Source organism: Ambystoma mexicanum, chromosome 2p (assembly GCF_040938575.1).
Source record: "Ambystoma mexicanum isolate Mex_15411 chromosome 2p, UKY_AmexF1_1, whole genome shotgun sequence".
Taxonomy (NCBI): Eukaryota; Metazoa; Chordata; class Amphibia; order Caudata; family Ambystomatidae; genus Ambystoma; species Ambystoma mexicanum.
In genome coordinates, this window is record NC_090923.1 from 403,082,464 (window position 1) to 403,107,520 (window position 25,057).

Consider the following 25,057-nt stretch of genomic DNA (forward strand, 5'->3'; position numbering starts at 1 on the left):
AGACTAGTAAAAACATAGCATGGATAGACTCAAAATCATGATATATAGACTGGATACCTGGGAATTACAAAGCAATGCAGGTGCTAAAAATCTGCCACTAATTAGAAAACATTCTTTGAGAAGGCAGCTCTTATTGCCAGCAACCCATGTGGCTTTTCAGTACATCCTATAACAATCAATGGCTGTCCTTTTTTAGCAACCTTTAAGAGAAGTTATTCAGTCTGCTTCTCAGTACCTTCTCTGACAAGTTTGTATCAGGGGTCCTCTAATAGCATGTAATCAGTAATTTACCAGAAGTAATGCAAAAGGAGCGTCCACCAGGTAAGCAGAAACACTATTTATAACAGCTGGGTAAATACAAATCAAACAGCACAATGGAACAAAACTGATTGTTGAGGGCTCACAAAACTGTCCACTGCGGTCATATCTTTTATACATCAAATGTATAGGACCTGCTCTCGAACCTTGACTCTAACATTCCATGTGTTCTCATTTTGCTTGATCTCTCTTCTGCCTTTGATACTGTCAACCATACCATCCTGCTCAACCGTCTCCGTGATAACCTCGGTATCACTGGTCAGGCTCTGGCGTGGCTGACCTCTTTCCTCTCAAATCGACCCTCCCAGGTCCAACTGGGGTCTTTCCTCTCTGACATCTTCTTCTCTACCTGTGGTGTCCCCCAGGGATCTAACCTCTCTCCCTGGCTGTTCAACCAGTATCTGGCACTTCTCGCCCACCACATCGCCGCTCTCTGCCCCTACTTTCAGTGCTATGCGGATGATACCCAGCTCATTTTCAGGCTACCCTCGGCCTCCTCTTCTCCTTCCCTCATCTCTGACTGTCTTTCTGCTATCCAGGAATGGTGTGCTGCCAACAACCTCTGCCTTAATGCCAGTAAGACTGAGATTCTACTCATTGGCACTCCCACTCCCTCCTTCCCTGCTGCTCTCTGGCCGGCCTCTCTGGGCCCTCTTCCTGCTCCTACCTGCAAGGCAAAAAACCTTGGGGTCATCTTCGACTCCACACTCTCCTTCTCTCCTCACATATCCGATGTATCTAAGAAGTCACACTACCAGCTACACCTCCTCAGAGGTATCCTTCCTTTCCTCTCCTTCCCCCAGAAGCTCACTGTCTCTAGATCCCTGGTTCCCTCTAAGCTGGACTACTGTAACAGCCTCTACCTAAATCTGCCCGCCTCTACTCTCCGCCCTTTGCAACTCATCCAGAACAGGACTGCAAGACTTGTCCTTGGCCTCAAGCCCAGGGACCGTATCTATCCAGGACTGAAATCACTACACTGGCTCCCAGTGACTGCGAGGATCAAGTTCAAAACCCTCTGCATTGTCCACAAGGCCGTCTGGGGCCTTGGGCCAAAATACCTTCAACTCTCTCTTCCTAAATATCTTCCTTCTCGAGCTCTTCGCTCATCCGACTCCAACTCCCTCAGGGTCAGCCGCTTCTCCAAACAACGAGTTGGGGGCAGATCTCTTTCCACTGCAGGGGCCTCCCTCTGGAACATCCTTCCTGCCTCCCTGAAACTTGAGGAGAACCACCTCCGGTTCCGGAAGCACCTCAAAACCTTCCTCTTTGCCTCCACTTTCTCTCCCTGTCTCCCCTGCTAATATTACTGAAACTGCACTGAATCTGCAACTGGGCCATTCACCGTTCTCGGCCCAGCCACTCTCCCCTGCACTGCCTCCATGGCAACCCCTGCACTACGGGACTGTGTCTGTATCCATACAGCCCCCCTTCACAGCACTTGTCTGCACTTACCTCACACTTGCCACCAGCTGGCCCTTGTTATTTATCCTGTATGCTGTATGCTAATAACCCTGTACTGCACTTTCCCCTCTCCCTTTCCCCCATGCACTTTTCCCTTCCCCTCTACCCTTGCACTTGCGCGATCTGAATGACACCTGGCCTAGTAAGATCGTTGTCTGTCTCCCCTTGTTCCCCCCCCGCCTCGTCGCGCCTTGAAACACTTGTGTATAGGCGCGTTACAAATGCCTTATCATATCATATCATATCAAATAAAATGTGTGTATGGTTAGAAACAGTTACACTTAGTGTTTTGAGTTATCGTGTGTCCCACAGAGCTGACTGGTGGGGTAACGTCAGTCCCCTATAGCTAAGAATAATTTAGTTAGAAATAATTGGAACAAACAGACCGGCCCTGCCCTAGCTCATCCCCTGCCCTTGTGGCACTACATTATTCCCGCTCCATCCCATGAATCCATTGTTGTTACAAACTACGTAAACGTTCTGACCTCTGGAACTTTATGAACCTGGGAGGCCCCATAGACGTCATTGAGGAGACAGTATACTTGTTGCTTTTCAGGGACACCAAGCCTCACATCCTAATTGGATCCTCCTGCATCACCCCTTCATCCTGCATCCTTCTTCCCAGACCCACCTGTCAAAGGGCCGATTGTGCTGTGAATGTGTCTCCCTGAACATAGCATGGTGAATTTTCATTCCCCTGATCTCCGCAAGCACACGTGATACCGGCTCGCCGACCTTGTATTTATCAACTAATTTTGTACACAGCGACTGGGGACGGTCATCTTGAATGAATTTTCCCCCACCTCACTGCCGTGGAGTGTTCGCGCAATGTTCTCGGTGGCCTGCTCTGAAGGACCTGCCTGAGTCATGCCCAGGTATTCCACTCACATGTGGTTTTCACCTGACTCGAGTTGTGCAGCATCACCATACACGTTTGTGCCACCATATTTGTCGTGTGCCCCCATGTCCTCCCTTGAGCACCTGCACCCCACTCCCAGCCCCTGGTTCCTCAAGCCGCTAACGTGCTCTAGGTACCCTGTTATTCCCACACCTTTATTATATACCCCCCTTAGATAAATCTATTAATCAACACTCTTTTTCCTCCCATTTCTTTGCTCACTATCTTGGGCATCGATAGCCGTGTCACCCTATCGATGCCCCACCCCGTCATCTTTGTACCCCTCCAATGTGGATATTAATATCATGCTATCCCACCCGTCTAAGGAACATGCTACCCAATAAGCGTCATAATCTTCTGCATTCAGTGACGGTACTGTAAAGACCAACTGCACCTCATCCTCAACATCATTCATTCCAGGATGCTGAGCCTCTATTTTGCTATCCTCATTCAAAACTTTATTAGCAGGCGTTATATACCATACTTTTTTTTTGATGCAACTACAGTTTTTTTATGATCCGCCATCCTGCACAGAAGGCAACAAGCATCACAACAAGCACAGGGACAGTTATCTTGAACATGGCAGCCAGGCACTCTGGCACCCAGCAAATAATTAGTCCAGCCAACTGTCTGATGTGGTATCATGCGTCTCTTTGGTAATTTTTCCATGCAAGGTGCAAATCGCATTGACAGCCTCTGTGAGTGTCCCATTGGTGGCATCATTAATCATGAACGGGTATTGCCATGCAGCAACTGCTGTCTTTCTTATGGCAGACCCTGCCCTACATTGCCGTCATCATGTTGCAGACAAAACAATTCTGAAGTGCTACCAGGCGAAGAGCACTGAGTTCCTCCCTTACTGCATTCAGCCCTTTTTCGGTCACATTTGCAAGCTGTAGGACCTTGTGCCTGGTGATCTGTAACCACTTAGCTTTAGTGGCTGCTTGTACCCCAGGAACCAGCAGTGATGTAAAAAAGACCAATACCTTGCTGAATAACCTCACCTGCTAGGGGATGGCATACAAGCTTTGCTCGGATTCTTTCAAAATGTAGTTGCTGCTTCTTTTCCTTCTAGCCATTTCTCTCTTCTCTCCTCCCTGTTCACTCTGCTTGCTCACCATTTTATTATTTTTGGTATTTATTTGAGATTTCATTTAAAGCGCTGTGCAAAATAACAACATAATACAACAACATCATTATCGATGCATTCCATCTTCTTTTGCCGCAAAATATAGAGAGGTCAATGAAAGGAAACAAATCTGCTCGAGGCATGACCAAAGCAGGGTTTTGGAGCATGACAAGGGGGCACACTCCTCCGCAATCTAGGGGTTGCTGGGCATACACTTTGGACCCACATGCCCACCAATGATCCACCATCACCGCCTTCCCATTCTACAACACTGGGATGCTCATCGTCATCTCGAAGCCAGTGTTCACCTGTACTACGACTATCCCCATTTGCTCTGAAACACAGCGAAGGTTGTGTAGGAGGCTTTATGTGAACTGGATGATGTCTATCGTCTATCCAGGTGAAAGCATGTACATTGGCATTCCACACTGAGCCGCAGCTTTCATTTATTTTTCTCACCACCCCTTCTTCAAATCCCACTAACCCCTCCACTCGGCCATGCACCATTCCCCTTTCCCATCTTCCATCATGAAATACCAAACCCCTATTCTCATCAGGGGTCTGGTGCGGCACCACAGGAAGTGTTGCAGTACACCCTCCTGTGTGTCATGGCCAGCTTTTCCCCCTTTGTGCCTCTTCCGTGACATATTCTAGTATTATATGCTTTGTCACTTCTCTTTTGGACATGCTTGATAGCTGTATATAATTATCAGCATATACCTCCTCCCCTTTGTCCATCCAGTGGATGTGTACCATTTGTCCCTGATATAGCCACAAGTTTTAAATAAAGATAGGTGCATTAGGCATCCCCCTTCCTCCACTGCTACCTCTTGTGGCAATAATTGTTTTGGTGTCCCTCTGACGTGTGGGATTAGTGAGCTCACATAGCAACTGCCATTAGCCCTCTGGTGCCCCACACGATTCATCTCGTCATACCAGACATTCCCGGATGCAGTGTCCTGTCCCTCCAATTGGATCACAGAGCTTTTCAGCATTAAATATACTTATTTTGGTGTGTATCCCTTTTTTCCTTTTCTTTAGGCAAGCCACCATACTATTTATGCGATAGAAACTAGAAGAGAAAAAGACAGAGATGAAAGACACAAAACAACCCTATCCCTATCAATTGCACCTCTTTTTCTCATGTTCTTCCATTCCCCCGATGGTTGTGTGCCCTTCTTCTTCTTCTACATGCCTCCTGTAAAGTCTTATAGCAGAAAAAAAGAGATAATGACAACTGTGCGATACTTCCATCAAGTTGGTCACCTCTCTTCCTCTCCGGAGGAGGCAATGATGTTGTCTTTGTGAATGTTCAAAATGTGGATGCATGCTCTTCTTTCTTTAATCTTTACTACTGTGGGTGTTGCATACACCACCTCGTGCATACAAGTAAACCCTGGGTCCAGCCAGTTCCACACGAAGTTGCAGACACACAACTTGTCGCCTGGACAGAGAGGCATTGCCTGTCAGAAAGTCTCTATTTATTTTTTATTTATTTATTAACATTTATATAGCGCACAACTGCCCTGAGGCATCTTGGCGCTGTTACAGCAAATTCACTTAGTACCAGATAAATAGGTACAACTCTCAGATACAGATTCAAATACATCTTCGACAGTATTCATGTTCCGCGGTTGCAATGGAACAATAAAGTTGATGCAGATTATTTTAATAGTATGGTTTTCAGTGTCCTTCTGAAGGCTATGAGGGATGTTTCTTGCCTAATCTGGGTGGTATTGAGTTCCACAATTTTGGTGCTAGCACTTAGAAGCTGGCACTGTCTGCTTTGGCTCTGTTGTATGTGGGAATTGTGAGTTGATGAGAGTATAGATCGCGCTTGGGTCTGAGTGATTGAGCTAGATGTATCAGTTCGGCCAGGTATGTAGGTGCTGTTTGGGATAGACATCTGTGCGTGATTGTGAAATAATCACGCACAGATGTCTGAACAGAATACGTTCTTTGATAGGGAGCCAGTGAGCCTCTCGTCTAGCCCGAGAGATATGCTCTCTCCTGGGTATACTGAGAGCAGCTCTGAGAGCATTATTTTGCGTAATCTGTAGTCTGTTAAGGTTCTTGGCGGAGGTTCCTAGCAGAAGGACATTGCAGTAGTCCAGTTTAGCGCCTATGGTAGCTCTAGCAATATTGAGACAGGTTTGGAGGAGAGGTGGGTTTTTACCACATTGATGATTTTAGTGGAGCCAGCTGTTGATGAAGAGATATAGCTCACCTGTCTATTCATAGATAGGGTGGAGTCCAAGCAGACTCAGAGGGTTTTTACTTAGGTAGAGACTGCGATAACTCTGTTCTCTATATTGAAGTTGCTGTATTTGCTGTCTAATTTTTGTAGGGACTCCTTGGTGCTTACAAGCAGGATCTCTGTTTTGTCCCCATTGAGACAAAGGCCATTGGCTGCCATCCACGCCTGGATGATTGCATATGTCTGTCGTAGGGTTTCGCGATCTTGCTCATAGTCACCAGTTAGTGGGAGAAGAATGTGTGTGTCATCGGCATAATTGGTGAACGTTATGCAGAGATCTTCTAAGCTGTTGAATAGTGGGAGGGTGAAGAGGTTATAGAGGGTGAGGGAGGTGCACGAACCATGTGGCACCCCACAGCAAATGGGGGACGGGATGGCTCATGCCTGGTCTGAGAGGACCCTCATGGCTCGGCCTTCCAGGAAGGAGGTTATCCAGGTGGTGGCTTCTTGTGAGAAATGGGCAGAAGCTGTGAGGTGTTTCCCTAGTGTTTTGTGGTTGACAAGGTTGAATGCTGCAGACAGGTTGAGGAGCAAGAGGAGCGCGGACTTGCCCTTATCCATGTTTCCTAGAAGTTGTTTTTTTAAGTCTAGAAGGGCTATGTCCTCTGCACTTGGTGATGTTCCCTTGTGGCCGGCAACTTGTTGAATGTTGAACCTGATGGGACACTTGTTTGAGGGCATTGGTGAGTTCAGTCAGATATACTTGCATTTCTTCCCACAAAACATGTGCTGTTGTGTTAGCATCCAAAATTGTATGTGCAGGAGGAACAGGCGCATTCATCCTTTGGTCAGTAAAAATTTGATGCAGAGTCAAATGATGATCCACGCAAGGTGAATTGTGTTTTGTGAAGAGTGCTAAGGGGAGGCAATAAAGCCAATTATTGCACAAAGTTGTTGTTAGCTTTCCTAAGCTCTCTTTAAGCAAGCCATTTAAATGCTTCACAAGCCTGTTTGCTTGTGGCCGGCACACTGTGATGATAGGATTGTAATCATTGATGTACTTGGATGTTTCATCTATTTTAATGGTATATGTGTTTTTTGGAGACATGCCTTTCAGACTGTGTCAAACAGCAGAAATGAATCTATTTACTTGACCTTTGGTACAAACTGGTATGGGAAATCCAAAATTACATTTGTTTTACTATTTTCCTTTGTTTCTGTATCAATGTCGTCAATATTTACCACACTTACATTGATGGAAACGTAAGATTTGAGTGTGTCGGTTATTTTTTGTCTTCTGCAGGGATGAAATAGGTAATGTACTTTTCAATGAATAGTAAAATGTCTCATCACTATCAAGGCCCAATTTATGAGTATTTTTTATCGTCAAAAGCATGTAACTATGTGGTGATCCTCTAGACTGCTAGTCTTTTCTCCAAAGGAAGTGCTTTACATATTTTTTGTTGCAGATGAAGTTTGCCATGGCAATGAAATTGCGGTTCTCCTATGATTTTTATTTCTATTACTTCCTTTCTTTGATTTGCATTATGAAGGAATTTATGTAAGTCACCTCATGCATACTGTGATGCTGGAAATGCATTCGAGGGACAGAGCCCCCATGTCCTTGTCCTATAGTCCTCTTATCATGTGTGTTCTGTGTTATTTTCTGCACACGAGTCCATGCGGGACTCCTGGCAGTGCAGCGCTTCCTCTTTCTGGTTGTGGTGAACAGACCCTTGGGATACCTGTGTGGCACCCATGAGTGGGGGTACAACCCTGTGTATGTTTCTGGGCACCAGTGTGTGGCCCACAGAGCAGGGTATGGGCTGATGGCAGCTCCATGCTGAATTTGACAGGTGCTCTGAGTATCCTCCATTTTGGGATACCAAGGCCCTGCCATTGGAATCAGTTGATTCCTGATATTAGACAAGATGGGCCCTGTGGCTTCTTGCTTTCTATTGTCTGTTTCATTGTATTCCCAAAGTCCTGTGAAGCCCTGACTCCGTCCCTTCAGCTGACTGGCTGTTGGGTGGAAGTTCCATATGCGGTATTGTGAGGAAGCCCAGAGCAGAATGGCTGGAGCCTTCCTAATGACTGTATGTTGTAGGTCCGCCCTTGGGGTGGTAGCTGGGTGAATGGAATGTCTGACCAAATATACATTTCATGTTATGAGTGTCTGGTTTCTGGTGTCTAACACAATGAATTAGAAACCCCTGCCCGAAACTGGTATGAATGCAGTGTGGAGTGCTGAATGGCTGGGGGCTCGTCCCAATCAACATTCCTTGTTGTGAGTCTCTGGATAGAGAAGAATGGCCTGAATACACTGTGAGACTGATTGGCTGCCTGCCTGCATGAATGTCCCGCTGAGTATTTGGCTGCTGAACTTGGTCCAGCAGTGTGAATGAGAGACAGAACAGTATATCTGGGGACCTCTCACTGACTAGTGTCATTCAGAAGCTGAAGTCGAAACTTGATGCTTAATTTGAAGCCCAGCTGGAAGAAGAAGGCTTTGCTGCTGAATTACTTCGACGCAATCTGAAAGCTGTCATGTCTCAAAGAACTGATCCAAGAGAGGACCTGGCTAGGAGACCTCTTCCCGAGCTAAGAGGGAACATCGTGCACCAGCTAACCTTCACCAAGGCTCTCTGGAAGTCAGACATCGAAAGGCTGCTGACCAGAGACAGGGTCCGCTGAGGAATATGAAGCAAAGCATCCTGACATTGAAGTCCATTGCCATCGACGACCGCCATCGTCGACCGGAGCTGCAACGCTCCACTGCCTAGGAAATTTGAATCAAGGACTGTCTTGCTCATCACCGTCGACCGCTTTTTCCCGCTGGAGAAAGTCAAGGTGGCCGCCGAACCGAGGAGAATCTGCTGGTGGGTTTACCACCACCCGAAGTGCTCAAAGACACTGATGAAAATCGGAAAGCCAGCCGTTGTCAAGTCCCGATAGCTGACGCCAAATACTGAGGACATGACGCCCTTGCTGGGCCTACGTTCTTTATTGACTCTTTGCGGCAACATACTATCATCGTCAAGGTACACCACATCCCACATATTTTCAGGACATCCATGACCGATCATCGACGGGCACAGCAAGGACAGAAGCTGCTGCCTCAACAGCATTGCTCACCCCTTTCTTTGAGGAATCTCGATGATCCATGTCTCCAGCCTTAAAGGGAGTTCACTCAAGAAGGATCCGTTGATGAGCCATCGTCGAACTCTGCGAAACCAGGTACATTGGGCTAGTAGAACATTTGTAGAAGGACATAAGACTCTGCTAAACAATATATGGACTGGCTTGTCAATATCTTATTTACAGGTTGCCAAGGTGGGGGATCCTCACACAGAACTGTGTCTTTGGTAGGTACCCAGTATTCTGCCAATTGTTTAACAACTTGGTTTTCCCCCAAGTCAATTGTTGTTATCGTTTGCTGTTGATTTGTATGCAATTTGAAACTGTCAGCAGTTGGTGCATTTTAAAGGAGTCAAAGAGAAATGTTGGTTCCACATAGAAATTGTACATTCATCATTAGAGTATTGCCTGAGAACAAAGTGTGTTATTCTGTGTGTATATAACTTGGATCTTATTTATATAAAGAACTGTGTTTTCACTAACATATTGCATGGACATTGCTGTGTGGTGGCTTGGGGACTACACTGTACTTAATAAGAAGCCTGCATCACCTACTGAGAGCTTAATCCTTGATTGCTCATCCATTGCTACTGCTGAGAGAATCTTGGCTGGGGTGATCTGTGCTTCTACTCTGCCATATAGAGGGCAGGACTACAGATAACCCCCATCCAGTCCTTCACACATACTCTGCACAACTGAGTGTAACAGAACATGTGCAGAGGTGCCTAGGTCGCTTAGCATGCAGTGAACATCAGCATGATGTGGAAACCAATATTCTTGTGAGCAACACAAATTTGCCAAGATAGTCATAATATTTGACTCCAGAACTTCATCTTTGTCATCTATCTTTTGCAGTAGTTCACTTACTAGCATTTTTGTAAAGTAGGTTCCAGTTTGTAGTGTGTGTACAACCTTGTAGCTAGAGTTGCATGCTCACTTTCAGACAAAAGATGGAAAATGTTTTCAATGTTTTGACTGTATCTTGAATCTTCGAAACACATTCTAAAACAAAGATACTCTAATGCACTGACAAAACATGCATTAATATGTATATTTGAAATAATAAAACATATTGTTTTGAGTAAAACACATCTTATGGTAATACACTTTTCAATTATATATTTTTAATACATGTGTAGTGCATTATTTGAATACAGAAAATGATATGCACTTTGAATTATGGTTATAGACAATATTCATATATTTAGTACAGTTACATGAATGTTTATAAATAAGATTGACAATTATTGTTGGCTTATTTAAGAGAGTACTACTTTCAGAAATAGTTTTGTCTACTTAGAAAAATGTTGTCTTCCACTAAATGTCAGGTATTGAAATTACTTGTTTAAAAATGGTGCACATTTTATTTCAATATACTGTACAATCCTAAACATGCTTTTGTTATTTTAAAAACATTATTTTCTTTTATAAACTTAGAAGATAGATACAAGATATGATGCTTAAAAATGTATAGTTTGTATTGTTTTCGTTTTAGTAAAATATTACTTTGTTTAAAAAAATGTGTTATCCTGTATCCCCAAGTGTATGTGTGTACTTTTGATATCACCTCTGTTGAGGGATGTTTGCGGGCGTGTGCAAATGTTTTCAGACAATTTACATATTATAAAGGGAGAGTACGATTGCTTGATGTGCGCCTATTAAAAATGTTGCTAGTAAAGAGAAGTTTTGAAATTGATGGTAACACAAGGTACTATAATAAAAGCCTATGAAATTCTGTGATAATTATTTATTAAAGGGGCATAAAGAAATTTGCATTTATAGTTATCTATGCAAACCCAACCTGTGCTTCAGCTATGCACTGCTCAGATTAACACCCAGTGCATCAAAGTTGACATCAGAAAGGGCATCATTGATTGGTGTACTGGGTGTTAGTCTGAGCAATGCATGACAAAGGCGTGGGTTATGGTCACCTAGCTTACCATAACTGGCGAATTTCATTGTTTTTTAGATTTTGCGCTGTATCCATAGCGTCCCTTTAACAATGCTGTATATGTATTATATTAGTTATGTGAATACATAACCTTTTATCCAATACAGTTACATCATTAAAGCAATATATACAACACCATATATCAATTATATAACATATGAAAAGAAGTCAAACAATTTAATTCAGAAGAACATATCAGCTTCATACCAGAATCATATTGCACAATAAATGAATGAATTTATTGACCCTGTGTCATCAAATGTCTCTTATTTCAAAGTTCATATTCTCTGAAAACCATGCTAAAAAAACAGGCGACACATCCTAATGCCAATGGGAATTTTAGCACAAGCAAAAGATAGAATATTAAATTGAAACCACAAAACAATTGTATTGAATTCTGTGGTTAGGCAAAACAGTGGCATGTTTGGTTCCCTGTTCAATTAAAGGTGAATGTGGGATGGTGTGAGCACATCTTGATAGTTTATAGTTTCCTTGGGATGCTTCTGTTTCCCTCATACTAGAGTTGAGGCTTATTATGACACCCACTAAGGTGCTCACAAAGCCTCCTTTTTCTACCCTTTCTCAGACCCCTTCCTCTCTGGAGATACTCATGCCTCTTCTTTGCCAGACCTTAAGTTTTGTAGAAAGCTTTAGTGAGGGGTTTTGACACACACCCTTATAATACATTTGTGAAACACGTGGCAATAGTGTTAGACTGCAAAACAGTCTTTAAATGCAGCACAATATCCGTGTTGCATTGTTCATTTGGTCAGAGTATGAGGCAAGCTTTCGGTCTGTGTTATTTCATTGCACACATTTGGCATGATGGCTAACTAGCATTCTTTATTTTCTGTTGTATTGTATGTAAATTGGGTTTCAATATCAAATGCATGCTGGATCCACTAAATGTGAGTAGCTTGCCGGCTTACAGCCTGCGAGCAAAGTCGGAAGGTGCAAGTATAGGGGCATACGTGTGTTATATTTGAACAATGGCAACAGTAGGAGCATAGAAAGATGTCCAGTGCAGTGTTTAAAAATAATGTAAACGTTTGTTTGTTCCCTAGCATTCAAATCAGCTCTACTACACTTGGCATGCAAAAACCTGTACAATAAATACCACACAATAGATAATCGTTAGAACATGTACCTTAAGAAAACAACTGGTTTGCACAGGTTTGCTAGAACAGAACACTTAATTGAACTCAGGTGAAGCCATTGTACTCAAAGAACATTATTTTGGGCCCTGTTAACAATTTTAAAAACGACCACTCAGTTTATCATGCACATGTTACAGTGGGCACTGTTCTATTCAACTTCGCAAAATAAAACATTTAAAAGAAATATAATATCATGTATTGAGCAAACTTCATTTCATTTATTTTAGGATGCAATCCGGGAGGGCACAGTGGGAATGATGCAACGTGATATGATATGATATTTTCTTTATATTGCGCCCATACACAAGTGTTTCAAGGCGCGGCGAGGCAAGGGAGGGATACAAGGGAGGACAAAACAACGATCTTTCTAGGCCCGATGACATTTAAAGTATATGTAAAAAGACAGGCAGACTATTCTTCAGCTCACCTATAGTAAGTACTATACAAAATACAAAGTGGGGAGGATTCAATGTTGTCATGCCCTTGTAAATATTATTACGTTTTAGGATGAAACAACCTATGGAAATGACATTCACCACCCACAGCCACAGGCCAAGCATTGCTGTCAATAGAGTCCAGAGCTATGGCCCTCTTTCAGTATTCTTGCATCCGCCCGAATGTCATTTTGAGTGTCACATAGCTTTTCCACCACTTTCAGGCCCTGAAGAACTGTCCTTGATGTGTCTGAGTGTATGCTGTGAACAATTTGTAATGTTCGAGGTCCTATAGTTCAATGGAGGAGGTTTCCCTCCCCAAGACCCCCCCAGCAACTGCCAGTGTTATGTGAATTTGTGCCTGACTGGACTGCAATTAACCCACAAGATCAAACCGAGAATTGCAGTCCCTAATGTCAAAAACCATGAAGCAAGTATTCTTATCCCTCGCACCTCTTTTGTCCCTGGTGTCACCCAGAATCTCCACCACTTAGTAGCTCAAAGGTCTGGCACTGATGCTGGTAGATGGTCATCACACCCAATCCATCATGATGGTGACCTGATATTCTGATGGAGGAAGAACACTCTCTTCACATGACCCTCCCGTAACCATCACTATTGCCCTAAACAGCATCATATTGGACTAACATGCCATTCATTGCTGTGCCAACGGCCAGAACAGTGATACATTGTCAGCATCAATTCCTGCTGTGACAATGCTGAAGTCGTCCCTGGTGTCATCTGGCTTCTCCAGCACTTCAAACCCCTGAAGAGCCAGCCATGGTACATTTTAATTGACACCCTGCTCAATCAATCTTGGTGGTGTGCTAATGATCTGATGGAGATGGAAGGTAGCCTACCCATGACATTGCAATAACTGCCTAGGCAGGGAAACATCCATCAGACATTCAAATTTTAGTAGAGTGAATACATGCTTTTATTGTGGTTACAGAAAGCAAAAAGCAACACTTTGTTTCAAAATTCTACATCAATGATTGGCTGGCAAGAGTTGCCGTATACATGGTTAGATACATTTCACATTTTAATTGGCCTATTCTAAACATGTGGTAATAGTGACGTCTATGCAGGTTAACTCATTTATAATTAAGTCACCTTTATTCTCAGGAACAATTATTGATGATGAGAGTTTTAAACATGTAGCAGACTGTTTTGGTTCATTTTTTGATGTTCCAGGTGGAGTAGATGTGAAGTTGCAAGGTGAGAGTTCTCATTCAATTAGAATGAGAGTTTGTGACGGTGTGGCACAGGATTATAACATCGAAGTTCCTTGCCAAATGTTATAAGCATGTTTGCACTAGAATACTGTTCTCATCATAATGAACTGTATTTTTTCAGTTCATTTTGTAACTCCTCTCAATGGAAAGGTTACTAGCATGTCCTTCCCCCATGAGTTATTCTTGTTAAAATGCAGACTTTATGTGTTAGGACCTTGTTGTTTGACCAACTTTACTCATTCATAATATCACAAATTTAAATGCATTCATGAAATGCATATTGCCATAAAGTGTCACTATTGCCAATACATTCAAGCAGTGTTACATGAGTGTGTATAGCTTTACCAATTCATTAGCTCCTGTGTAATTCTATTATATTGGCATAGGTGCTTATGCAAGATAGGTTGTCTGCATTGCTGCTGCATTGATGTAATAGCCTGTGTGTAAATGTCTGTGTTATTTTCTATGATTCTATTATTTTCATGAATAAAGGTTTCTGCATAACTCTTTGTTCACCAAAAAGAGATCTGCAAGTGATAGTTGCCCTTCAGGTGGCAGTGTTGTTCACCAATTATTCTATCTTTATGAACATGCAAATCTGGGTCTAGTTTGCTTGACGCCTGCCAAAGTGTGACCTTCATTAGTTAAAGTTGTTATATTTTCTCTGGGACATGGCTCTGGGAACTTCAGCAAACCTTACATAGCCTGGTCAATCACAGTACAATTGACGTGCTCTTAAACCTTCAGAGTCTAGCATTATTTTGTGTTGTGCTTTCATGCTTTCACTAGGCAAGCTAAACACTAGGAAAGCTGTGCTGCTTCCTTTTTGCTCTATCAGTTCCTCTGCTGTATCTGGCCTGTGGGCATAAAAAATGTTGCAACTTTGGAATATGTTTCTTTCAGTGAAAGACTGAATGCTGCATTCTTCTGTAGGGTTATGGGGGTGGGGGGAATTTCCTGCTGTGAGAGTGGCATCTAAAGATCAAAGCCTATGTATGGTGCATTCAACTAATGTAAAATCATGGCTATCATGTATTTGTCACTAATAACCTTCTTTCTATAGTTTTTCTAACCAAAACAAAAGGATACTGGGCCTAGCTAAAAAGGCAAATGATTATGTTTATTCACACTATATTCGTGTATATGTGTGTATGTTGTAGCCTAATTAAAGCATGACTACTGGTGCTCTGCTCATCTAAGCATGAAACCTTTTACCAAATGGAGTTGCTTGCCTTATCACAGCATGCTTTTCTTCACAGTGACTTTCTTAGCTTACCGTTCTGTTTAGAGTTGGGACATTGAATGAACGCCCATGTTCTGATACCTTCGTTCCTTAAGCGATGAAGGTTTCTCTACCTTCTCCTTGATAGCTTTCATCTTCTGGCCACTCTGGGTATCCATATTTTCCATACATCTCTTAGATACCCACCATGCATTATATAATACTAAGGGGTACATTGCAAATAGTTGTGGGCCCATTCTAGAGTAGTATCAATGTACCATTTGAGGTAATCAGTATGGTCATTGGGTTGGGTCCAAAGGGCATTGTCAGTGCAGCTGCCTATGTTTGTGCATTACCTGCTCCTACCTTTTCCTCCTGTGATCGCTCATCTGTTTGACAGCTTTCGTCTTTCCATTGAGGAGTTGCATTTCCTGTCATTACTGCAAAGAAATCACTTGTATTTGTTCGGGACAAACAACATGTAGCAATAGTATATGCACCAGAATAATATCACGTGGATGGGGATGGAAACATAATTTGACAGATGTCAGTCAGCCAGTGGGGCAACCAAGAATTAAGGACTGCTATCCAGTCATTGTCTTTACCAATTCCTCCTTCGTTTTCCATGTCTACTGTCAATTGGGCCACCTACTTGATCGTTATGGTAAGTGTTCCATGTTCAGCATCATTGGGAGGGTCATAGGTGCAGCAAGAGCTACCAATCTTCTTGCAAACAACTCCCTCCATCGCTGTGATGAGGTGAAAAACCATCCGGTTCTGGAGTGCTACGAGCCTGAGTGCACAGGGTTCTTCACTTATGACATTAAGTCCATGTTCAATCGCATTTGAAGTTCCATCAAGTTCCAGCAGAACCATTCCAGCCATTTGGAGTTGATGGCTATCTGTATTCCAGGGGTGAGCAATGAGGTGAAGCACACCTCAGTTTTAGTGAACAAATGAAATTGAGGCAGCAACTTCTCCAGTGCCTCATCAGCTTCCTTTAAAAAATATCCACTCCTATTCTTTCTATTCACCCTAGGTGAGTCCAAGTGTTCTACATTCGGTGTGGGCTGTTCAGCGGACAGGGATTTCTTCCTGGGCAGTTGCACATTCCTTGCAGGCATGACTATCATCGTTGCATGTAGGGTGATGATAAAACAGAGGCCTTTCCAAGATGGTGGCAGATAGTAGTCTGCTTTTGACCCACACTGCCATACGATGTCCTTTACTGTGGAGGTACCTTCATTTAGACTTGGTCAATTTGCTTACATGCAATGCTTACATATCTCTACACAGCGTGTCTGTTTGTTTCTCTTTATCTTCTGTAAATCCCATTAGCCCCTGAGTGTTGAATACTGCCTGCCCCTTTATCCACTTCTTATTCCAGAATTGTGCTCCTTCTATCAACATGAGTGTTTTTTCTGGACACTGTGAGCCTTCTTGCTTTCCCAGCTATTCACATTCTGCTGCTGATCCTTTTTCCATTCAAGTGCACACTGTGTGTCCCTGAAGTTTACAAGCTACTAAAACATGCACAAGAACTGTGCCTCTAAAGTTGGCACTGCCTGTGATAAGAACAGTCTGAGGGTGCCAACCACATGTGGGATAAGCCCAGAGATATAACATGATTCATTTACTTGGGTCCCATTAAACTCTTTCAGCATTTTGTACCATGTGTTTACACTATCTGAGTGATGTTCAACTAGCAGTCCACTTGCTTCTATGCTTACTTGTCTTCTATTTCTAATCATAACATTATTCCTAAGTGCAAATACATGTTTGCATTCAACAACGTGGACCGAAATAGGCTGTGGGGTAAGCTGACCAAAACAACATCTCTCCTGGGCTATTAGGAATTATTAACCTGCTATATTCTGAAACTAGGGTAAAGATCAGACTCTATCAACAGGGCGCAAACCCTTCCTGGATTCCAACAAGTAGGACCTCAAACAAGGTTGCACACTTGCCCCAATATTGTCTAACTTATATCCCTCGGACCTAGGAAAAGCATTGGCATCAGCCTCTGCTATCCCGCCTAAACTGGGGTCTACCCCAATTCAATGCCTGGATATGCGGATGACCAGGTAATCCTGGATCTTACACCAGGAGGGTTACAAACATTTCTGAATAAACTGAAAGCATATGCTGACATTAACTCTCTAATGATAAACATCTCCAAAACCCTGGGGTGTATCTGTCCCTTTGCCTCGAAGAGAGGTGGGTTCTTTATTGGATCATTAGTACAACCATACCAAACCAAGTTGGAACCTATTGTGCTTTATGGTGCCAAATCCTGGTCACTGGCAAGACTAGAAGGGGTGTCTAAATTGGAAAGTTGTCTGCTGAGGAGCCTTTTGCGTCTTCCTCAGCGCACAGTGACTGAGATGGTCTTATTAGAGTTCAATCTGTTGCTCATTCACTGTAGAATATACTCAAGCTGTTTGGATAGCCTTTGGAATCCGACTAATGGCTTGGCAGGAATCTTATTGGCACTGGTATTTGAAGCTTACCAGTCGAGAGCTTCCTTGATGCCATTCAGCAATGTGGTTCTGCTTTGCACACTCGCCACAAGATGGCAAAGATTGGCACCAGAAGATCAGCTTGGTTCCACCTAACCTCGATTCAAAAGAATTATGAAGGATATATTAGCACATTTTGCACAGGAACTGGCAAATACTCGGTTACTGAGTTTCCGGCCTATACCATGACAAGCAAGGCTATTCCTTCTTACATCAGACAGTTTGTGAGTAGCTACCTGGTGTGGGACTACCAAAAACTGAAATTTAATATGATCAGAATGGGGGAAATTGAGGGAGCCTGGTCCCAGACAGCAAATGACAGAAGGGAATGTCGCCTCTGTGGGAAGGGGCAGTGGAATCTGCTAGGAATTTGCTAAGTTATTGTGCAGCTCTGACATCCTTAAGGGTGGGGGCATTACATTCCGCAGGTATGATGGTAACCTTGCCCGGACATGCTATTTGTGAGGTGTTCATGAGTGGGAACAATCAGGCATGTATCAACTACTTTACTCTGTTCTGGAGAGAAAGGGCCAAGATTTGTAAAATATTAGTTTGATTGAGCTGTATTGTACTGTGCATGTGAACAGGCACGTATTGTCAATGCTTAACTGCCTTTTTATCACTGACTCATTTTAACTTTGAAGTTGTTTATTGTTCATTTGATTTTGTACAGTGTTGTGAAAAGTTAAATAAACTATACCACAATAAAATAAAATTCTACTTGTGTATCATTTTGCTTAGTACTTCCATTCCCTATTCTCAATAGCTCTGCTGAAAGGCTAGAAAGACGAAGAGAGAAAAATAGGCAGCCTATACCTATAAACACATTTTTCATATTTCTATGACTATTCTCTTTAGCTTCTTGCATATCAACTGTAGTACATCTTCTGCTATGCTCGAAGGGCCTAATTTTCATCTTAATTTGGATTTTAAAGTCTGTTTTTCAACTCATATTTTTGTGAGTGTTCCGATGCTGGATTTCGTTGTTGCTTGTGTGTTTCCTTGTCTCCCCATTGTAGCCAAAGAGGTACCTCTGTCATGGCACCATTAGGGCCTGTTGTTTAGTAATAGTGTTTAACTGTGAAGAGATTAATTTAGCAAAGGATTACATGCTCCTGAGATATGCATAAAATGAATGTTCTATTTCTGTACTGCTTCGCCTCCAAACAATGTTGGTAGGAGACAGGATTCACCCTCTCTTTTCCCATAAGGTTTTTCATCCGCTTGGGCACTTTGCTGAAATTTAATATATGTTCCTTTGATAATTCACTATATGCTTCCGGTAACCCTCTCTGTTAAACTGAAATAACATGTATTTTGCTTTCTTCCACTTTATGATTGCTACATGGACAGGGCCTATTAGTGTTTCAACTAATCTTGCTAATAGAATTGCATGCCGAACTGGGCACCCATCTGCTCATCTATATAACCTTCTCTTACATCTTGATAAACCTGAGGGTCATGCAGATGTCATGTATGCAGAATCAGTATATATAATAATATCTGTGTATGCTGACATTTCTAAAGCTTAAATGAGTGCAATGAGTTCTGTTGCTTGAGCTGAATAATGTGAGGGCAATCTTTGCTGCATGATTATCTGAAATTCTTCATTTTGGTCCTTAACATATTTCCTACTGCTGTGCCTGTGTGCCCTTGTCCACTCTCCTGGTCTATGCTTGATGACCCATCCACTTAGAGAACGTCTCCTGTGCCGAGGGGGTCTTCACTCATACTGTTGAACTCATTTGGTTCTCCTTCATATACTGCACAATCATGAATGTTGTCTTCTGGGCCTACTAGCTTGGCAATGTAAGTTGCTGGGTTAACTGTGTGGCACTTTACTATGGTGATAGCTGGGTTTGTCAGAAGTACCTCATACCCACTTGCTCTCTGTGTGGTGAGTGTGGATTTCTTTCTCTCAAGTAAGGAAAATACTGCATGCTCTACATACACAGTGAGTGGACACCCCATGACAATCATGGCAGATTTCTGTACTGTGAATACAGCTGCTGCTAATGCTTGTTCACTTGGAACATTACTGGGTCTAGGAGGCCACTATAGAATGCAAAGGCTTTGTGTTTCTGTGGTGATTGTTGTGTCAGTACTGCTATTATTATTTAGCCATTTGAGTGTGAGAATAAAAAGAATTGCTTCTTGTGATCTGTTGTTGCTAGTACAGGTGCACTGCTGATAGCTATTTTGATATCTTGAAAGCTTTCTGCCATTTCATCTGTCCATACAATTGTACCCTTAATCGTCTGGGCTTCCTTGAGTGTCTGCAATAAGGGGCTAAGGTGTTGAATAATCAAACACCCATTAATGGCAAAGATGTCACAATCCTATGAATTGCTGCATTTCTCTTATTGTATTTGACTGTGGTGTGTACTCACTGCTGTGGCTCTTTATGGGCTTATTCTTCTTCCTATTGCAGATACAATCTGACCCAAGTATATCACTTCTGTCTGGCAGTATTGTAATTTGTCCCTGTCCACCTTGTCTCCTTATCTGCTAGTATTGTTAGGAGCTGCATTGTGTATTTCCTTCAAAGTTGCTTTGTGGTGCTGCAGAGTAGTACATTCTACATACTGTAGCAGTATACTGTGCATGTTGATGTTCCCTAAGTCCATCTTAAAATCCCTGTTGAAGACCTTGGGGGACTCACAGTACCCCTGGGGGAACCTAGTGTATTGGAACCTCTTACTGTGATATGAAACGCTGTTAAGTAGTGTCAGTCTGCGTGTAATGGTGTGGTAAAGAATGCACTCTTAAGATCTATTACAGAAAGTAGACTGCATTCGCAAGTATGTTGCATAGTATTGATGCAGAGTTTGAGACTAGCAGATATTCTACTTCAACTATGTCGCTTAGAGGGCAGAGATCCCGAATGAATCTCAATGATCCCCCCTTTGCTTTCTTCAATGGTTATAAAGCTGTGCTGCAACGTGAGTGTGGAGGGACGATGATGCCTTGGTCAAGCAGTGCATTGTTGGACAATGGGTATGGCTTTACACTAGGTAGTATGGCACTTGTATGACAAGTTGCTGTTTAGAGGTGGGACCAATGAGGGCGAATTTGGTCTTGCCTGGGTTAAGTTTGAGGTAGGCAGCCGACATCCACGACTGGATGATGGCTAGGTAATCACAGGGATTACAGATGTCCTGTGTGCTTTTTATTCTTAGTTGCAATTGAGTATCATTTGTTTATTGTCTATGGAGAATAGCTCAGGGGCAATGGGGTCGCCTTTGGAAGCAAGATGATGCAGAGCAACACAGGTTCGATCACCGAATCCGTGCTTAGAAACCTCTGGGTATTAAGCACGTTATAAATAACCACTTATAATGATTGGTGTATGGCTAATATGGGTCTTTGCAGAGTGTTTAGTTTAGTTTAGTTTAGTTTATTCAGTTATAATGCGCCGCACTAGACCCGAGGGTAGCAGGGTGCAGCAATTACAAGGATATGCAAAGCTTAGTCAGTTAAGTTACAAAGTGGGGCAGAGATGCATAGAATGGTACATAGTAGTCAGTCCAGGACCAATACAAAGCATAGGAGGCCATACAATAACTACGAAAATGCAAGGATATATACAGAAATGGTACAGAAGTGTGAAGCACACACAAGTGGGACTTAAATGTCGGCAGACTTGAGCCAATTAATGTAACTGAGTCTAAAATTCAGATAAGGTTGATCTGCTCTGATGGGGTGTGGCAAGGAGTTGCTTTAACTGGGAAACTACAGCCACCTACAGAGAGCTTAAATCTAGGGATGGCAATGCAGTTGGTATTGATTGTTCTCATGGGTCTAGTGGATGTTTTCCTGTGGAATCTGTCCGAGAGGTAGCTGGGGGCGGCATTGTTCAGGACTTTGTGGGTCAGGGATGCAACTTTAAGCTGAATTTTGTTGTGGGTGGAGAGCCAATTATTTTGGCGCCTTATCACAGATATGTGTGATCTTTTAGCCACGCCAAGTGCTGCTCTTAGGGCATTGTTTTGGAGGATTTGTATCTTCTGGATAATGGATTTGTTGGCGCTGATGTATAATGCATTGCAATAGTCGAGCCTGGAGAGGATGAGCGTTTTGGCCAAGATAATACAGTTGTCATTGGAGAGGAAGGGTTTGCCAGTTCTGATGAGCTTACAGGTGAAGGTTGTGCCGGAAGCCATGGTATTCACTTGTTTGTTAAAAGACAGGGTTGAATCGACGTAGACACCGAGGGTCTTTGCCTCCTTGGCCACTATAAGGTTGCCATCAATTATAAAGGATGAGTAGTCCTGGCCTAGTTTTGTGAGGTTGGTGTGGGTGCCCAGGATGATAAGCTCAGTTTTGTCATCATTCAGGCATAGACCATGGGTTGCCATGATGAGATACACTCTATATACCAAGGCTAAATACTTAGCATAATCCCTGGAAAGTGGGAGGAGAATCTGAGTATCATCTGCATAGCTAGTGTAGGTGAAAAGGGGCTTAGTAAATATATCATATAGGGTCGGGGAGACACAGGAGCCTTGGGGCACCCCACATATGATGGGGATAGGGTCTGCTGCTGCTGTGGTGGAGAAAACCCTCATGGTCCTGTCACTTAGGAAGGACTCAATACATGTCATAGCCTCCTTAGAGAAATGGACAGCTGAGCCTAGGTGGCTGCATTTACCTTATGATCCACAAGGTTGAAGGCAGCCGAGAGGTCGAGAAGTAGAAGGAGGGCTGTTTTTCCTTTGTCTCTTAGTTCATCGACTTGTGTCTTCAGGTCGATAATGGCGGTTTCAGTTCTGTGTTGGGGGCGGAATCCTGATTGTCTAGCTCCAAACAGTTTGTGGAGTTCCAGGTATTTTTGGATTTGGATACAAGCGATTTTGTCCAGTATTTTTAACAGGAAGGGTACAGTCGTAACTGGGTGGTAATTTATGGGTATGAGGGGATCTAGAGTTTGCTTTTTAGTAATCGGAGCACCCAAGATTGTTTGAGTTTCAACGGGACATTGCCAGATGCAAATGAGGCATTGATGAGTTGGGATATAAAAGGGGCAAGATCCCTTGCAGCGTCTTTTATGAGCAGTGCTGGGCACAAGTCGCCCTGGCAGTTGGACGGCTTGAGCGAGAAAGTGACTTTCTCTTCCTCAAGAATAGTTGTTTTTGTGAAATGAAATTGGGCAGTGGAGTCAAGTGTTGTTTCTTCAGGATGGAAGTCAGGCGTAGTGTTTTTGGGAGGGGGTAGTTGATTAACGGAGGCTTTTTTAAAGGCTATTTTGTTTTGGAGGGTGTTTACTTTGTTAGAAAGGGCCTGTTGTATTTCTGAGCACCAAGTTTTATCTTTAGTGCCAGTGTCCAGTGTCCAGGATAGGGACGGGGGACTCTAGTTCCTTTAGAATGGTAAATAGTTAATTCATGCTAGAGTTGGCATTAGAAATGTGCTTTTTGTAGGAGTTGCGTTTGGCCAGGTAGATTTCTTTTTTACATTGTGATGTTGGCTTCTGACAGGAGTGATCTCCATCAGGATTTGCATCTCCTCTTTAATAGTTGAAGAGCTTTTAGCTGTCGAGTGAACCACTTGTTCAGGTGAGTTTTGTCCTTGCTGGGTATGAATTTGCTGGGCGCTATGATATCAATAGATGTTAGTATAATTTTATTATACTCATTGACAAGTGTACCTGGGTCTAGGTTGTTCGCAAGCGAGTTAAGGGTGGGGAGGATGGCAGGGATGACTTTGTCCACTGTGATGTTCTTTTTGTTTCTATTGGGCAGGGTGGGGCAGTGGGAGTAGCTAGGGGGAGAGGTCTAGTGGTTAGAAGAGCAAATGACAGGAGGAAGTGGTCTGTCCAGGGTTGCTTGGAGATGGAGGTAATATTAGTGGTGCAGTTCTATTCTGCCACCCAGTCAAGGATTCTCCCTTTGTTATGGATTTGTTCAGTGATTTTCTGGGAAAAGCCAAGTTCAGTTAAGATGCTGGCGGTGGCTGGGGCATATTTATCAAAAGGGTAATAATTGAGAGGTGGTTTTGAGGTTGTTAGAGAGTAAGGTGTAGATGTTCTCTTCAAACGTCCAAATGGGTCCCACAGAATCCATGCAAATGTTAAAAAGGAGTGTTAAATGGAGCACCATCATGTGCATCACTCTCTAATTGAACACATGGTAACCTGCTCGCTTCCAAATTGTGTTTAATTGATCTCATGCCCCCATCTGCTAAGGTAGCCCCTGCTGTATGCTTTTCTACTGCACTAATCCATGTACACGCACCTCCAGTAAGAGGTGGTAACATCTTGATCAAATTATTCTTGTCCATATGTGGCTATGGTACACGTTGTGATCTGACTATTCTCTTCTGTTTCAATGGAAATTGCCATCTCTGCTTTTGCTTATGCTGTGCTCTACCCTTCTTCTTCCCTATAACCACTGCCACTGTTCTAGGGCATGGCCTCAGTTGCCTCCCCAATGAAGTTCTTTCTTCACGGTCCTATTTGTTTCCGTAGTCTCCTCTCCTCCCTCTGGCTCTGTCTCACTTCCTGTGTCAACTGTCCCATATTCTATACCCTGTGGTTCTGGTTCCTCAGTTTCTACTTGCACATACTTAATTGCTGTCTTGTGAATTTTCAATAGTAGCTCTCCTGCTGCCCATTTCTCAGCATCTCCCATTGGACATAGCCTCTCCCTTATCCAAGTCGCCCTGCGCAATTCTTCCTCTACTCTGGGCACTGATGCTTCTAAATGATTGTGTGCTTTATTTTCAAAGTTCACTATTAAAGAATTTCGTCTGTCACAGGGTTTGTTTGCTCCTTTCATGGGGCTTGTTTATCTGAGTATGCCGGGGAATCACATTTAGCGTTTGTATATCCTGCAGCTGGCTTTAACGGGTAATTGCCTAATAAGTGTGGCACTGTCAGCTGTGGAGGTGCTGAAGCCAGTGCCGGATGGGTACCTTCCTCTAGACTTGCCTGGGGCATCAAACTGTGCATGCGTTGAAACCTTTTTTGATTTTGTGCTGACTGATAGGGGCAGGCGGATACACCCTCGGCATTCCCTTTTCCTATAGGGCTACTTACATCTTTCTCATAGAGCTTCCCAAGCGCCAATATGCTCTGTCTCTTCTTTAATTTTTTCCCTTTAAATGTGGAGAGTAAACGAGTACACATGTGTGCTATTATGTTCTTATCATGGGTGTCCTGAGCTGGCCAGGCTGTGAAAATGTTTCCTTCTTTTTCTATTGCCCTTTCTTCACAACACTTCCTAGTTTTATTTCTATAAGTGGGTAGTTCCCTACACAGGTGCTCAAGGGTAGTAATCATTTTTTGTATTTTACTGAAATAAACAACCCCAATAAACAGTTTTCTTGTTTGGACCACAGTGAACAAATCAAAAGTCTATTCAATCTTCGAATCAACAGAATTAATGAGACATAATA